Genomic DNA, 17,137 nt, shown 5'->3' with positions numbered 1-17,137 from the left:
TGATCGCCTTCGAACCTCTAACTTTCGTTCTTGATTAATGAAAACATTCTTGGCAAATGCTTTGCAGTAGTTCGTCTTGCGACGGTCCAAGAATTTCACCTCTAGCGTCGCAATACGAATGCCCCTGTCTGTCCCTCTTAATCATTACCTCGTGTTCCGAAAACCAACAAAATAGAACCGAGGTCCTATTCCATTATTCCATGCACCATTATTCAGGCGTTTCGCCTGCTTTGAGCACTCTATTTTTTTCAAAGTAAACTTGCCGGCCACCCAAGACACTCAATCAAGGGCACCGAGGAAAACCGGCAGGATGTTTAGCCAGGAAGTAACCGCCAAAGCGGACCCCCTGTCTAGAACTGAGATCCAACTACGAGCTTTTTAACCGCAACAACTTTAATATACGCTATTGGAGCTGGAATTACCGCGGCTGCTGGCACCAGACTTGCCCTCCAATAGATCCTCGTTAAAGGATTTAGAGTGTACTCATTCAACCACGGGGCCTCGATAGAGTCCCGTATCGTTATTTTTCGTCACTACCTCCCCGTTCTGGGAGTGGGTAATTTGCGCGCCTGCTGCCTTCCTTGGATGTGGTAGCCGTTTCTCAGGCTCCCTCTCCGGAATCGAACCCTGATTCCCCGTTACCCGTTACGACCATGGTAGGCGCATAACCTACCATCGACAGTTGATAAGGCAGACACTTGAAGATGCGTCGCCGGTGCTAGACCGCGCGATCAGCCGTTATCCAGAGTCACCATCATTTGCGGACCGAGGTCCGATTGGTCTTGCTCAATAAATGCGCTCGTCCCGTGAGGTCGGAGCTTTGTTGCATGTATTAGCTCTAGAATTACCACAGTTATCCAAGGAAAGTACGATCTAAGGAACAACGGCTGGATAATGAGCCATTCGTTTCACTTTATTTCGGCATGTACTTAGACATGCATGGCTTAATCTTTGAGACAAGCATGACTACTGGCAGGATCAACCAGGTATCTTTTCTCGTTCGGTGCAAGCCACCCGCTCCAACGGCGAGTAGAAACACCACTCTCGAATCGGCAGACGCGTGGCTGATACACGCCTGCCGTTCTCTGTCTACTTCTGTGTCACCAATCACGAGACACCTCCACACACTCGAGTACGAGCTCCAAAACAACAGTTCCGATAAAACGAAACAAACTAGGGCGTATCAGGAAGAACCGACCTTCGAGGACAGCTCAACCCACACTAAGTTATATCGAAAATGATGCATATTCCGATGTCTCGGCATGGTTACCCGAAACTCGTCGCATCAGCAGTGGGAACAGAACGTCTTTCGTAACAAAAGACAATCGTTAATCGCTCGGATTAACTCGTACGCGTGCGGTCGAACGCACGTACTGCTTTTATCCCCGCTCGGACCGAGAGGGAAAGGGAAACAGTCACCGTAAATAACATGCCCCGTGAAAGGGAAGGGCCGCTCGGACCCTTGGTTTGACAAGCTGAAATTCAACGGCTCGTGCAGAGCACGCGCGGGTCCAGCATCCCGTGTGTCTCTGACTGAGACCGGCTAATCGCCGGATTAACTGTAGGCGTGCGGTCGAACGCACGTACTGCTTTTATCCCCGCTCGGACCGAGAGGGAAAGGGAAACAGTCACCGTAAATCATGCCCCGTGAAAGGGGGGAGCCGCTCGGACCCTTGGTTTGACAAGCTGAAATTCAACGACTCGTGCAGAGCACGCTGCGGGTCCAGCATCCCGTGTGTCTCTGACTGAGACCGGCTAATCGCTCGGATTAACTCGTAGGCGTGCGGTCGAACGCACGTACTGCTTTTATCCCCGCACGGACCGAGGAACGGGAAACAGCTACCTATATTTTACACAGTAACCCTTCCACCGAGGCACGTCAAAACCACCGTTACAGGTGGTGCTGAATCCACCAGACGTAAACGAGAACTTACTAGAAAACGCCGCACAGTGCTCTTAAAACCATCACTCCTCGCAACATTCTTTTCGCTCCAATATATTGTTTCAATCCACCATTACGTTCGTTCATTCAATATCTCTCGGCCTCTTACATTCTTTGATCGGCCATTTCACTATCGGCAGTCGTTTCTTGCTAGTACTCACCACCAGGGAAACGGGCCGTGACTAAAGCCCAGGTCCCGCACGCGGGTTAAAAGGGTGAGAGGAGGCTTAACACAATGTTACAATCCCGTCCAGACAGACTATGCCCTCTATATAGAGAGAGAAGGAAATCCAACACGCCATCAGAAACCATTAGTACGGCATTTGAAAGTGCGGTAAAAGGCAGGACCGCTGAATAGTTCAGTCAAGCTGCCCTGAGTTGCGTCAAATTGTCCTCGTTTGATGAAAAGTGGTGAAAATGAACGCTGAAAAAAACAACGTTTCTAACTATCAACTGATTTTGCCATTTTCCCTCCCACTTTCCAACCGAACTCTCTTTCACATCCATGCTGTCTTTGGCATCACTCTGCATACAGAAAATTTCAAAGTCGTACTCCCTTTCAGGTCCGTCTCAGACAGACTATGCCCCTATATAGAGAAGGAAACTACATTTAATGCCACCGAACCCATTAGTACGTGCTTCAGTGGTAAAAGGCGAGAACCTATGCGGGCAGCACCTGCATCGCAACCCTGAGTTGCAAATTGTCCAAAGCCTTGAAAAGTGGAAAAATGAACGCTGAAAACAACGTTTCTAACCAAACTGATTTGCCATTTCCTCCCACTCCTTCCAAATTTCAACCAACTCCTCACATCCATGCCGCTTTATATCACCTATAACGGGAGAAAATTTCTTAAAGTCGTACCTTTCAGGTCCGTCTCAGACAGACCATGCCCCCCATATAGAGAAGGAAAACTACATTTAATGCCATCAGAACCCATTAGTAATGGCATTTGAAAGTGGTAAACGGCGAGCCTGCGTGGCAGTCTGACGCAACCAGAGTTGCGTCAAATTGGTCCCTGAGTTTTAAAGGTAGGAAATGAACGCTGAAAACAACGTTTCTAACTATCAAACTGATTTTGCTTTCCTCCCACTCCTACCCCTCAATCAACTCGCCTCACATCCATGCCGCCTTGGCATCACACTATGTTGGAGAAAATTTTAAAGCCGTCCTCCCTTTGAAGTCCGTCTCAGACAGACTATGCTCCCCTATATATAGAAGGAAACTACATTTAATGCCATCAGAACCCATTAATGGCTTTTGAAAGTGCGGTAAAGGCGAGAGCCTATGGGCAGTTCCGCATCGCAAACCCTGAGTTGCGTCAAATTGGTCCCCAGCTTTGAGTGAAAGTGGTGAAATGAACGCTGAAAACAACGTTTTAACTATCAAACTGATTCCTCCCATCCCTTCCAATTCTCAAACTCTCCTCACATCCATGCCTTTTGGCATCACTCTATACGGAGAAAATTCTAAAGTCGTACTCCTTTCAGGTCCGTCTCAGACAGACTATGCCCCCATAGGAAGGAAACTACATTTAATGCCATCAGAACCCAGGTTTGGCATTTGAAAGGTAAACGAGGAGCTCACGCAGTCTATCCAACCTCTATTGTGCCAAATTGGTCCTCGTTTGAGGTGGAAAATGAACGCTGAAAACAACGTTTCTAACCTTACGCCACGTCCATCGTCGATTCCAGTCAAGCCTCACCAGTCCCCTATATATAGAAGGAAACTACATTTAATGCCATCACTACTCAAAAGTACGGCTTTTCTATGTGCGGTAAAAGGCGAGAGCTTATGCGGGAGAGTTCCGCGGGTACCCGAAGTACCGTCGAACTCGTCGTAGCGTGTTCCACCGCCAATCTGTCCGAAGGGCAGAAAGAAACTGCGGGAACTCGGCGGAGCCGGTAATCGAAATGCCGACGATAACCTCGGTAGGCGGCGGGTGCCGGTAGTCGAATCGACAGTCCTGCCGCCAACAGCCTGCTGACATGCCGATAACGCTTACGCCACGTCCATCGTCGATTCCAGTCAAGCCTCACCAGTCCCCTATATATAGAAGGAAACTACATTTAATGCCATCACTACTCAAAAGTACGGCTTTTTCTATGTGCGGTAAAAGGCGAGAGCTTATGCGGGAGAGTTCCGCGTGGCTACCCGAAGTACCGTCGAACTCGTCGTAGCGTGTTCCACCGCCAATCTGTCCGAAGGGCAGAAAGAAACTGCGGGAACTCGGCGGGAGCCGGTAATCGAAATGCCGACGATAACCTCGGTAGGCGGCGGGTGCCGGTAGTCGAATCGACAGTCCTGCCGCCAACAGCCTGCTGACATGCCGATAACGCTTACGCCACGTCCATCGTCGATTCCAGTCAAGCTCACCAGTCCCCATATATATAGAAGGAAACTACATTTAATGCCATCACTACTCAAAAGTACGGCTTTTCTATGTGCGGTAAAAGGCGAGAGCTTATGCGGGAGAGTTCCGCGTGGGTACCCGAAGTACCGTCGAACTCGTCGTAGCGTGTTCCACGGCCAATCTGTCCGAAGGGCAGAAAGAAACTGCGGAACTCGGCGGGAGCCGGTAATCGAAATGCCGACGATAACCTCGGTAGGCGGCGGGTGCCGGTAGTCGAATCGACAGTCCTGCCGCCAACAGCCTGCTGACATGCCGATAACGCTTACGCCACGTCCATCGTCGATTCCAGTCAAGCCTCACCAGTCCCCTATATATATAGAAGGAAACTACATTTAATGCCATCACTACTCAAAAGTACGGCTTTTCTATGTGCGGTAAAAGGCGAGAGCTTATGCGGGAGAGTTCCGCGTGGCTACCCTAAGTACCGTCGAACTCGTCGTAGCGTGTTCCACGGCCAATCTGTCCGAAGGGCAGAAAGAAACTGCGGGAACTCGGCGGGAGCCGGTAATCGAAATGCCGACGATAACCTCGGTAGGCGGCGGGTGCCGGTAGTCGAATCGACAGTCCTGCCGCCAACAGCCTGCTGACATGCCGATAACGCTTACGCCACGTCCATCGTCGATTCCAGTCAAGCCTCACCAGTCCCCTATATATAGAAGGAAACTACATTTAATGCCATCACTACTCAAAAGTACGGCTTTTCTATGTGCGGTAAAAGGCGAGAGCTTATGCGGGAGAGTTCCGCGTGGTACCCGAAGTGCCGTCGAACTCGTCGTAGCGTGTTCCACCGCCAATCTGTCCGAAGGGCAGAAAGAAACTGTGGAACTCGGCGGGAGCCGGTAATCGAAATGCCGACGATAACCTCGGTAGGCGGCGGGTGCCGGTAGTCGAATCGACAGTCCTGCCGCCAACAGCCTGCTGACATGCCGATAACGCTTACGCCACGTCCATCGTCGATTCCAGTCAAGCTCACCAGTCCCCTATATATAGAAGGAAACTACATTTAATGCCATCACTACTCAAAAGTACGGCTTTTCTATGTGCGGTAAAAGGCGAGAGCTTATGCGGGAGAGTTCCGCGTGGGTACCCGAAGTACCGTCGAACTCGTCGTAGCGTGTTCCACAGCCAATCTGTCCGAAGGGCAGAAAGAAACTGCGGGAACTCGGCGGGAGCCGGTAATCGAAATGCCGACGATAACCTCGGTAGGCGGCGGGTGCCGGTAGTCGAATCGACAGTCCTGCCGCCAACAGCCTGCTGACATGCCGATAACGCTTACGCCACGTCCATCGTCGATTCCAGTCAAGCTCACCAGTCCCCTATATATAGAAGGAAACTACATTTAATGCCATCACTACTCAAAAGTACGGCTTTTCTATGTGCGGTAAAAGGCGAGAGCTTATGCGGGAGAGTTCCGCGGGTACCCGAAGTACCGTCGAACTCGTCGTAGCGTGTTCCACCGCCAATCTGTCCGAAGGGCAGAAAGAAACTGCGGAACTCGGCGGGAGCCGGTAATCGAAATGCCGACGATAACCTCGGTAGGCGGCGGGTGCCGGTAGTCGAATCGACAGTCCTGCCGCCAACAGCCTGCTGACATGCCGATAACGCTTACGCCACGTCCATCGTCGATTCCAGTCAAGCCTCACCAGTCCCCTATATATAGAAGGAAACTACATTTAATGCCATCACTACTCAAAAGTACGGCTTTTCTATGTGCGGTAAAAGGCGAGAGCTTATGCGGGAGAGTTCCGCGTGGCTACCCGAAGTACCGTCGAACTCGTCGTAGCGTGTTCCACGGCCAATCTGTCCGAAGGGCAGAAAGAAACTGCGGGAACTCGGCGGGAGCCGGTAATCGAAATGCCGACGATAACCTCGGTAGGCGGCGGGTGCCGGTAGTCGAATCGACAGTCCTGCCGCCAACAGCCTGCTGACATGCCGATAACGCTTACGCCACGTCCATCGTCGATTCCAGTCAAGCTCACCAGTCCCCTATATATATAGAAGGAAACTACATTTAATGCCATCACTACTCAAAAGTACGGCTTTTCTATGTGCGGTAAAAGGCGAGAGCTTATGCGGGAGAGTTCCGCGTGGGTACCCTGAAGTACCGTCGAACTCGTCGTAGCGTGTTCCACCGCCAATCTGTCCGAAGGGCAGAAAGAAACTGCGGGAACTCGGCGGGAGCCGGTAATCGAAATGCCGACGATAACCTCGGTAGGCGGCGGGTGCCGGTAGTCGAATCGACAGTCCTGCCGCCAACAGCCTGCTGACATGCCGATAACGCTTACGCCACGTCCATCGTCGATTCCAGTCAAGCCTCACCAGCCCCCATATATATAGAAGGAAACTACATTTAATGCCATCACTACTCAAAAGTACGGCTTTTCTATGTGCGGTAAAAGGCGAGAGCTTATGCGGGAGAGTTCCGCGTGGTACCCGAAGTACCGTCGAACTCGTCGTAGCGTGTTCCACCGCCAATCTGTCCGAAGGGCAGAAAGAAACTGCGGGAACTCGGCGGGAGCCGGTAATCGAAATGCCGACGATAACCTCGGTAGGCGGCGGGTGCCGGTAGTCGAATCGACAGTCCTGCCGCCAACAGCCTGCTGACATGCCGATAACGCTTACGCCACGTCCATCGTCGATTCCAGTCAAGCCTCACCAGTCCCCTATATATATAGAAGGAAACTACATTTAATGCCATCACTACTCAAAAGTACGGCTTTTCTATGTGCGGTAAAAGGCGAGAGCTTATGCGGGAGAGTTCCGCGTGGTACCCGAAGTACCGTCGAACTCGTCGTAGCGTGTTCCACGGCCAATCTGTCCGAAGGGCAGAAAGAAACTGCGGAACTCGGCGGGAGCCGGTAATCGAAATGCCGACGATAACCTCGGTAGGCGGCGGGTGCCGGTAGTCGAATCGACAGTCCTGCCGCCAACAGCCTGCTGACATGCCGATAACGCTTACGCCACGTCCATCGTCGATTCCAGTCAAGCTCACCAGTCCCCTATATATAGAAGGAAACTACATTTAATGCCATCACTACTCAAAAGTACGGCTTTTCTATGTGCGGTAAAAGGCGAGAGCTTATGCGGGAGAGTTCCGCGTGGGTACCCGAAGTACCGTCGAACTCGTCGTAGCGTGTTCCACGGCCAATCTGTCCGAAGGGCAGAAAGAAACTGGGGAACTCGGCGGGAGCCGGTAATCGAAATGCCGACGATAACCTCGGTAGGCGGCGGGTGCCGGTAGTCGAATCGACAGTCCTGCCGCCAACAGCCTGCTGACATGCCGATAACGCTTACGCCACGTCCATCGTCGATTCCAGTCAAGCCTCACCAGTCCCCATATATAGAAGGAAACTACATTTAATGCCATCACTACTCAAAAGTACGGCTTTTCTATGTGCGGTAAAAGGCGAGAGCTTATGCGGGAGAGTTCCGCGTGGTACCCGAAGTACCGTCGAACTCGTCGTAGCGTGTTCCACGGCCAATCTGTCCGAAGGGCAGAAAGAAACTGCGGGAACTCGGCGGGAGCCGGTAATCGAAATGCCGACGATAACCTCGGTAGGCGGCGGGTGCCGGTAGTCGAATCGACAGTCCTGCCGCCAACAGCCTGCTGACATGCCGATAACGCTTACGCCACGTCCATCGTCGATTCCAGTCAAGCTCACCAGTCCCCTATATATATAGAAGGAAACTACATTTAATGCCATCACTACTCAAAAGTACGGCTTTTCTATGTGCGGTAAAAGGCGAGAGCTTATGCGGGAGAGTTCCGCGTGGTACCCGAAGTACCGTCGAACTCGTCGTAGCGTGTTCCACAGCCAATCTGTCCGAAGGGCAGAAAGAAACTGCGGGAACTCGGCGGGAGCCGGTAATCGAAATGCCGACGATAACCTCGGTAGGCGGCGGGTGCCGGTAGTCGAATCGACAGTCCTGCCGCCAACAGCCTGCTGACATGCCGATAACGCTTACGCCACGTCCATCGTCGATTCCAGTCAAGCCTCACCAGTCCCCTATATATATAGAAGGAAACTACATTTAATGCCATCACTACTCAAAAGTACGGCTTTTCTATGTGCGGTAAAAGGCGAGAGCTTATGCGGGAGAGTTCCGCGTGGTACCCGAAGTACCGTCGAACTCGTCGTAGCGTGTTCCACCGCCTATCTGTCCGAAGGGCAGAAAGAAACTGCGGGAACTCGGCGGGAGCCGGTAATCGAAATGCCGACGATAACCTCGGTAGGCGGCGGGTGCCGGTAGTCGAATCGACAGTCCTGCCGCCAACAGCCTGCTGACATGCCGATAACGCTTACGCCACGTCCATCGTCGATTCCAGTCAAGCCTCACCAGTCCCCTATATATAGAAGGAAACTACATTTAATGCCATCACTACTCAAAAGTACGGCTTTTCTATGTGCGGTAAAAGGCGAGAGCTTATGCGGGAGAGTTCCGCGTGGGTACCCTGGTACCGTCGAACTCGTCGTAGCGTGTTCCACCGCCTATCTGTCCGAAGGGCAGAAAGAAACTGCGGGAACTCGGCGGGAGCCGGTAATCGAAATGCCGACGATAACCTCGGTAGGCGGCGGGTGCCGGTAGTCGAATCGACAGTCCTGCCGCCAACAGCCTGCTGACATGCCGATAACGCTTACGCCACGTCCATCGTCGATTCCAGTCAAGCCTCACCAGTCCCCTATATATAGAAGGAAACTACATTTAATGCCATCACTACTCAAAAGTACGGCTTTTCTATGTGCGGTAAAAGGCGAGAGCTTATGCGGGAGAGTTCCGCGTGGGTACCCGAAGTACCGTCGAACTCGTCGTAGCGTGTTCCACAGCCAATCTGTCCGAAGGGCAGAAAGAAACTGCGGGAACTCGGCGGGAGCCGGTAATCGAAATGCCGACGATAACCTCGGTAGGCGGCGGGTGCCGGTAGTCGAATCGACAGTCCTGCCGCCAACAGCCTGCTGACATGCCGATAACGCTTACGCCACGTCCATCGTCGATTCCAGTCAAGCCTCACCAGTCCCCTATATATATAGAAGGAAACTACATTTAATGCCATCACTACTCAAAAGTACGGCTTTTCTATGTGCGGTAAAAGGCGAGAGCTTATGCGGGAGAGTTCCGCGTGGGTACCCGAAGTACCGTCGAACTCGTCGTAGCGTGTTCCACGGCCAATCTGTCCGAAGGGCAGAAAGAAACTGCGGAACTCGGCGGGAGCCGGTAATCGAAATGCCGACGATAACCTCGGTAGGCGGCGGGTGCCGGTAGTCGAATCGACAGTCCTGCCGCCAACAGCCTGCTGACATGCCGATAACGCTTACGCCACGTCCATCGTCGATTCCAGTCAAGCTCACCAGTCCCCTATATATAGAAGGAAACTACATTTAATGCCATCACTACTCAAAAGTACGGCTTTTCTATGTGCGGTAAAAGGCGAGAGCTTATGCGGGAGAGTTCCGCGTGGTACCCGAAGTACCGTCGAACTCGTCGTAGCGTGTTCCACGCCAATCTGTCCGAAGGGCAGAAAGAAACTGCGGAACTCGGCGGGAGCCGGTAATCGAAATGCCGACGATAACCTCGGTAGGCGGCGGGTGCCGGTAGTCGAATCGACAGTCCTGCCGCCAACAGCCTGCTGACATGCCGATAACGCTTACGCCACGTCCATCGTCGATTCCAGTCAAGCCTCACCAGTCCCCTATATATAGAAGGAAACTACATTTAATGCCATCACTACTCAAAAGTACGGCTTTTCTATGTGCGGTAAAAGGCGAGAGCTTATGCGGGAGAGTTCCGCGTGGCTACCCGAAGTACCGTCGAACTCGTCGTAGCGTGTTCCACCGCCTATCTGTCCGAAGGGCAGAAAGAAACTGCGGAACTCGGCGGGAGCCGGTAATCGAAATGCCGACGATAACCTCGGTAGGCGGCGGGTGCCGGTAGTCGAATCGACAGTCCTGCCGCCAACAGACTGCTGTCATGCCGATAACGCTTACGCCACGTCCATCGTCGATTCCAGTCAAGCCTCACCAGTCCCCTATATATATAGAAGGAAACTACATTTAATGCCATCACTACTCAAAAGTACGGCTTTTCTATGTGCGGTAAAAGGCGAGAGCTTATGCGGGAGAGTTCCGCGTGGCTACCCTAAGTACCGTCGAACTCGTCGTAGCGTGTTCCACCGCCTATCTGTCCGAAGGGCAGAAAGAAACTGCGGAACTCGGCGGGAGCCGGTAATCGAAATGCCGACGATAACCTCGGTAGGCGGCGGGTGCCGGTAGTCGAATCGACAGTCCTGCCGCCAACAGCCTGCTGACATGCCGATAACGCTTACGCCACGTCCATCGTCGATTCCAGTCAAGCTCACCAGTCCCCTATATATAGAAGGAAACTACATTTAATGCCATCACTACTCAAAAGTACGGCTTTTCTATGTGCGGTAAAAGGCGAGAGCTTATGCGGGAGAGTTCCGCGGGTACCCGAAGTACCGTCGAACTCGTCGTAGCGTGTTCCACCGCCTATCTGTCCGAAGGGCAGAAAGAAACTGCGGGAACTCGGCGGGAGCCGGTAATCGAAATGCCGACGATAACCTCGGTAGGCGGCGGGTGCCGGTAGTCGAATCGACAGTCCTGCCGCCAACAGCCTGCCTGCTGACATGCCGATAACGCTTACGCCACGTCCATCGTCGATTCCAGTCAAGCCTCACCAGTCCCCTATATATATAGAAGGAAACTACATTTAATGCCATCACTACTCAAAAGTACGGCTTTTCTATGTGCGGTAAAAGGCGAGAGCTTATGCGGGAGAGTTCCGCGTGGGTACCCTAAGTACCGTCGAACTCGTCGTAGCGTGTTCCACGGCCAATCTGTCCGAAGGGCAGAAAGAAACTGCGGGAACTCGGCGGGAGCCGGTAATCGAAATGCCGACGATAACCTCGGTAGGCGGCGGGTGCCGGTAGTCGAATCGACAGTCCTGCCGCCAACAGCCTGCTGACATGCCGATAACGCTTACGCCACGTCCATCGTCGATTCCAGTCAAGCCTCACCAGTCCCCTATATATAGAAGGAAACTACATTTAATGCCATCACTACTCAAAAGTACGGCTTTTCTATGTGCGGTAAAAGGCGAGAGCTTATGCGGAGAGTTCCGCGTGGTACCCGAAGTACCGTCGAACTCGTCGTAGCGTGTTCCACCGCCTATCTGTCCGAAGGGCAGAAAGAAACTGCGGAACTCGGCGGGAGCCGGTAATCGAAATGCCGACGATAACCTCGGTAGGCGGCGGGTGCCGGTAGTCGAATCGACAGTCCTGCCGCCAACAGCCTGCTGACATGCCGATAACGCTTACGCCACGTCCATCGTCGATTCCAGTCAAGCTCTCACCAGTCCCCTATATATAGAAGGAAACTACATTTAATGCCATCACTACTCAAAAGTACGGCTTTTCTATGTGCGGTAAAAGGCGAGAGCTTATGCGGAGAGTTCCGCGTGGCTACCCTGGGTACCGTCGAACTCGTCGTAGCGTGTTCCACCGCCAATCTGTCCGAAGGGCAGAAAGAAACTGCGGGAACTCGGCGGGAGCCGGTAATCGAAATGCCGACGATAACCTCGGTAGGCGGCGGGTGCCGGTAGTCGAATCGACAGTCCTGCCGCCAACAGCCTGCTGACATGCCGATAACGCTTACGCCACGTCCATCGTCGATTCCAGTCAAGCTCACCAGTCCCCTATATATAGAAGGAAACTACATTTAATGCCATCACTACCAAAAGTACGGCTTTTCTATGTGCGGTAAAAGGCGAGAGCTTATGCGGGAGAGTTCCGCGTGGGTACCCTAAGTACCGTCGAACTCGTCGTAGCGTGTTCCACCGCCTATCTGTCCGAAGGGCAGAAAGAAACTGCGGAACTCGGCGGGAGCCGGTAATCGAAATGCCGACGATAACCTCGGTAGGCGGCGGGTGCCGGTAGTCGAATCGACAGTCCTGCCGCCAACAGCCTGCTGACATGCCGATAACGCTTACGCCACGTCCATCGTCGATTCCAGTCAAGCCTCACCAGTCCCCTATATATATAGAAGGAAACTACATTTAATGCCATCACTACCTCAAAGTACGGCTTTTCTATGTGCGGTAAAAGGCGAGAGCTTATGCGGGAGAGTTCCGCGGTGATCGAAATGCCGCGATATCCTCTAGGGACGACGAATCGAAGGAACCGCCGCCAACCTTTTGGGCACTTTTCGCAACGGCTGAGCCTAGACGCACGCCCCGTTGGAGAAAGCTGCTGTTTGACCACGCACGCGCGAAACAGCCGAGAAATGGATTCCCCGTCGGTGGCGGCGGCGCGGGGTGTTTAAATTTCCCAATCGCTGGTACATGCCTGAGACTCTGTTCGACTTGTACCGAGGCCACGCGTGTACTCGGCGGGAGCAGGTGATCGAAATGCCGTCCATCCTCAGGACGACGAATCCCGGATCCGGCCAACCTTCGGCACTTTTTTGCAACGGCTGCGTCCAGACGTCCCACCCGTTGGAGCAAGCTGCTGTCTGACCACGCACGCGCGATAGAGGCCGAGAAAATGGGTTCCCCGTCGGTAGGCGGTGGCGGGTGTTTGGCTCTTCCGCCGCTATTGAGACTGTTGCGTCGAGGCGTGCGTTACTGCGGGAGCAGGTGTAAATGCCGACCGTATTCTAGGGACGACGAATCGAAGGTCCCGCCGCCAGCACTTTTGCACGGAAGCTGCAATTAGATTGGACCCGGTTCGTTGAGTTGCTGCCGTGCCAGACGAAACGCGAACATGCCGAAAATCGGTTCCCCGTCGGGCGGCGGCGTTTTCCACCCGGTCACGTTCGATTCTTGTACCGAGGCCAATGCGTACTGGCGGGAGCACGAAATGCCGACCGGTCCTAGACGACGAATCGAAGGTCCGCCGCCAACGCGGCACCTTTTCAACGGCTGCGTCTAGACGTCCGACCCGTTGGAGCAAAGCTGCCGACCACGCACGCGCGAAATGGGAACGGCTCCCGTGGCGCAGCGGGCGCGGTGTTTAAATTTCAATCGCCGGCACATGCTCGAGCTCTGTTCGACTTGCCCGAGGCCGTCGCGTATCATGGGGGTGTTGAAATGCCGACCGTATCCTCTAGGGACACGAATCGAAGGTCCCGCCGCGTTGGCTTTTTCGCAACGCCGCGCGCCCAGACGTCCGGACCCGTTGAGCAAGCGGTTGACGCACGCGCGAAACACCGAGAAAATCGGTTCGTCGGTCGGCGGGCGCGGTGTTTAAATTTCCAATCTCACATGCTCTGAGACTCGTTCGACTTTAGCCGAGGCGGTACGGCGGAGCAGGTGTTCGAATGCCGACCGTCCTTTCAGACGACGAATCGAAGGACCCGCCGCCGCCCCGTTCCTTTCGCACGGTGCGTCAGACGTCCGACCCGTTGGAGCTGCCGCAACGCGAAACACCGAGTATCGGCCTCGTCGGTGGCGGGCAAAATAATTTCAACGCTGCCCGTCACATGCTCTGGACCTGTTCGACTTGTACCGGCGCCAATGCGTGTACTGGCGGAGCAGGTGTTCGAAATGCCGACCGTATCTCTAGGGACGTTCATCGAAGGAACCGCCGCCAACTTTCGGCACTTTTCGCAACGGCTGCACCAGACGTCCGACCTGTTGAAGACGCTAACGCAAGCGAACAGACCGCGAGGTAAATTCCCCGTCGGTAGCGGCGGCGCGGGTGCCAGTTCTTCCAACGCCATAATACGCTCGAGACTCGTTCGTACCGAGGCCAACGCGTACCGCGGAGCAGGTGACGAAATGCCGTCCATAGACGAAGAACGAATTCGCCGCCAACCTTTCGGGCACTTTAACGGCTGCCGTCCAGACCGACCGCCGGAAGAAGTCAGCCCGACGCTAACGAAGAGGCGTCGAGCGTCGCCCCGTCGGTGGCGGCGGGCCCAGCCCCAATCGTCGGCTAACATGCCTTGAGACTCGTTCGACTGTACCGAGGCCAATGCGTGTACCGGCGGAGCAGGTGTTCGAAATGCCGACCGCAGTTAGGGACGACGAAGCGGTTCCCGCCGCCGGGCACTTTTCGCAACGGCTGCGTCTAGAATCCGACCCGTTAGCAAGCGGCTGAACGCACGCGGCGAACACCGGTACGCCCCGTCGGTAAGGCGGCGGGCGCGGGTGTTTATTTCCTTCATCGCTGGCATAATCTTTACCTGCGACTTCAGTCGAGGCCAATGCAACGGCGGGAGCAGGTGTTCGAAATGCCGACCGCGTTTAAAGGGACGACGAATCGAAGCTGTCCGCCGCCAATTCGCACGGTTGCCCAGACGTCCGACTGGCAAAGTTGTTACCACGCACGCGAAACGGCACTCGTCGGTAGGCGGCGGGCGCGGTGTTTAAATTTCCCATCGCCGGCATACGCTCTGAGACTCCGTTCGACTTGTCAATGCGCGTATCGCGAGTTGGCAGGAAATGCCGACCGTATCCTCTGGGGACATTTAATGTCTCAAGCGCCAGTTTCGGGCATTGCACGTTTTAGATGCGTTATCCGTGTCATGGGTTTCATTTATACAAAACTGCGAAGAAACAGACGACGAACATTGCAACCGGTATCGTTGTAGAGGGAATGAATGATCTGAATACCAAATATAAAGAAATTCCATCATTTATTAAACAATCGCTTTACTCATTAACGAATATCATGTAAGTCTTCATTCAATAGCACATTTTAAAAATATTTACAGCATGTTTTTCTGTCAGCTCTCCGGGTGTATTTAAAACATTATCGTATCAGCGTTATATTTTATTTAAGCTAGTTTAGAAATACGTCTTCATTTTTTGCTCTGTTGTCGGCGTTATAATGGCGTAAAATACTGAAAATTTACCTTCGTCCCTCTACGTGGTCAAAGAGTCATTCTTCAATACAATTATATGAACAGTCGTCAAACATCATTTTCGTACCTTCGATGCCAATGACAAGTTGGTTATTGATATATTCGTATACCAACCGTATGCTGCACCTTGAAGTGGGCCTGTTGGCGAAAATCTCGAATGTGCTTCAGACGTAAACTGACAAGAGATCATCTAAAGTTTCTCCATAGTGAAAGCAAAACTTCGAAAAATTATTATCTTATCATATTTGCCCGAAGAGAGTTATCGGTTTGTTTTGAATCGCTCATACTGCACGAGGGTTGGCCTGCGCCGCCTGAAGCAGTGAAAGAAAAGAGATAGGGTACAGTGAGATCATCATTCTGCCAAATCATTTCAGCCAATAGAACCGTGATTGCTTGTATCACGAACCACCAGTCACGGTCATAAAGTAAAGTTAGTCGGCTGAACGAAAACATAACAATGGTGCACTGATAATTTTTACTGAAAAGTTCAAAGTGTACCGTACCAACCATAGAATCGCGGAACCGTGAAAGTTGATACACGACGCGAAGTGGAACGAAGACAATAACTCGCGTGAACATATCCAAAATTCTCAAAGTTAAGTTGACTGACTTGGCCGTTATTTAGTTTCATCCCTTGCAACATTATCGCCACCCAATATATCATAACATAAATACCGTTCAAATCCCGTCAAAACAGCCATTTAACCAAACGACAAGGAATAAAATATCGCTTGGCCTGTAAAACACGTCTCACTGTGCGTACCCAACACAGAAAAATGTTCCAGACATAGTAAAATATAAATGCGCAACATTTTCAGCATTGATTATACAACACCAGGTGATCCATCGGTTCATTGCTGTTCTTGGCAATGACGACAATAACTCGGGAAGTCCACTGTGCATAATAAGTTGCCTAAAGTACGAGACATCGCGCGGGTAGTGACTCAACGTTGTGCCAGCGGCGTCGGTTCATACCGACCACGTCGCCATTCCCGCAACAAGATCGCCGCCAACGTTTTCAATAGCTAAAACGACAATGACGACCGCTTCAGTGATGAGCCCCAACGCGCTGGTAGCGCGAGAAAGCGTCGGTCGTCTGCCGACACTGCACGTTACGGCGTCGAACGCTCGGCATGGAAGCCGCCAATGTATGCACAAGAGAACTCGCACCGACGGTCGCCGACACCGTTGGGCGAGTCGCCGGTAGCGTCGAACCAGTTCCGCCACATCTTCAAAAGCTCGCTGACGGCGTCGATACCGGGTAATTGGGAATTACCGGGTCGCACGCGGTCAGAGAGAAAACGACTGGTCAACCGACATCGCTTCTGAGTCAACGCCAGAGAGCGGTCGAAGTTCGTCGACACCGCCGCTGCCTATGTCGACCGCTCCGGGGAGTCGTCAATGGGTCGCAAAGAAGAATGCACCGAATGGTCGAATTGATCATCGTTTGGGTAATGACTCTAACGAGATCGTCGGTTCGCCCGTCGACTGCGGCAACCAAAGGTATGTCGAGATCGCCTCGCGGGTAGAGTCGTCAACGTGGGTCGCCGACGCGCCCATGTCTGACGACCGTTTGGGTACGGAAAGCCCGCGCGGAGAGACAGTCGGTCCGTTGCCGACATTCGTGCTCGTTACGTCGCGAAGATCGTCAGCGGTTTCACCGCCAACGGTAGTAGACAAAAATGATTGGTCGTCCCACACCGTTTGGGCGCTCAACGCCGGTAGGCGAGTATGTCGGTGCTGCCCGTTTATCACCGTACCGTTGCCATGCTCCAGTCGGGCATGGGGAGCCGTCAACGCATGCACAAGAATAAAAAAATATCATCAACGACGGTCGTACGGGTACCAACCGCCAGTAGGCGAGAGAATGTCGAACGTCGCACTGCGCGCCCATGTCGGGGAGC

At 53.0% G+C, this 17,137-nt stretch overlaps 1 pseudogene; it reads right to left on the bottom strand.

Annotated features, from left to right (window-relative positions):
* The window catches only part of LOC143241944 (uncharacterized), a 985-nt pseudogene extending 39 nt beyond the window's left edge, over positions 1-946 (bottom strand).
* Positions 947-17,137: the final 16,191 nt, after the last annotated feature.

The sequence above is a fragment of the Tachypleus tridentatus genome, unplaced genomic scaffold, assembly GCF_004210375.1.
Source record: "Tachypleus tridentatus isolate NWPU-2018 unplaced genomic scaffold, ASM421037v1 Hic_cluster_1, whole genome shotgun sequence".
NCBI lineage: Eukaryota > Metazoa > Arthropoda > Merostomata > Xiphosura > Limulidae > Tachypleus > Tachypleus tridentatus.
This window is presented reverse-complemented; position numbering and strand designations above follow the sequence as displayed.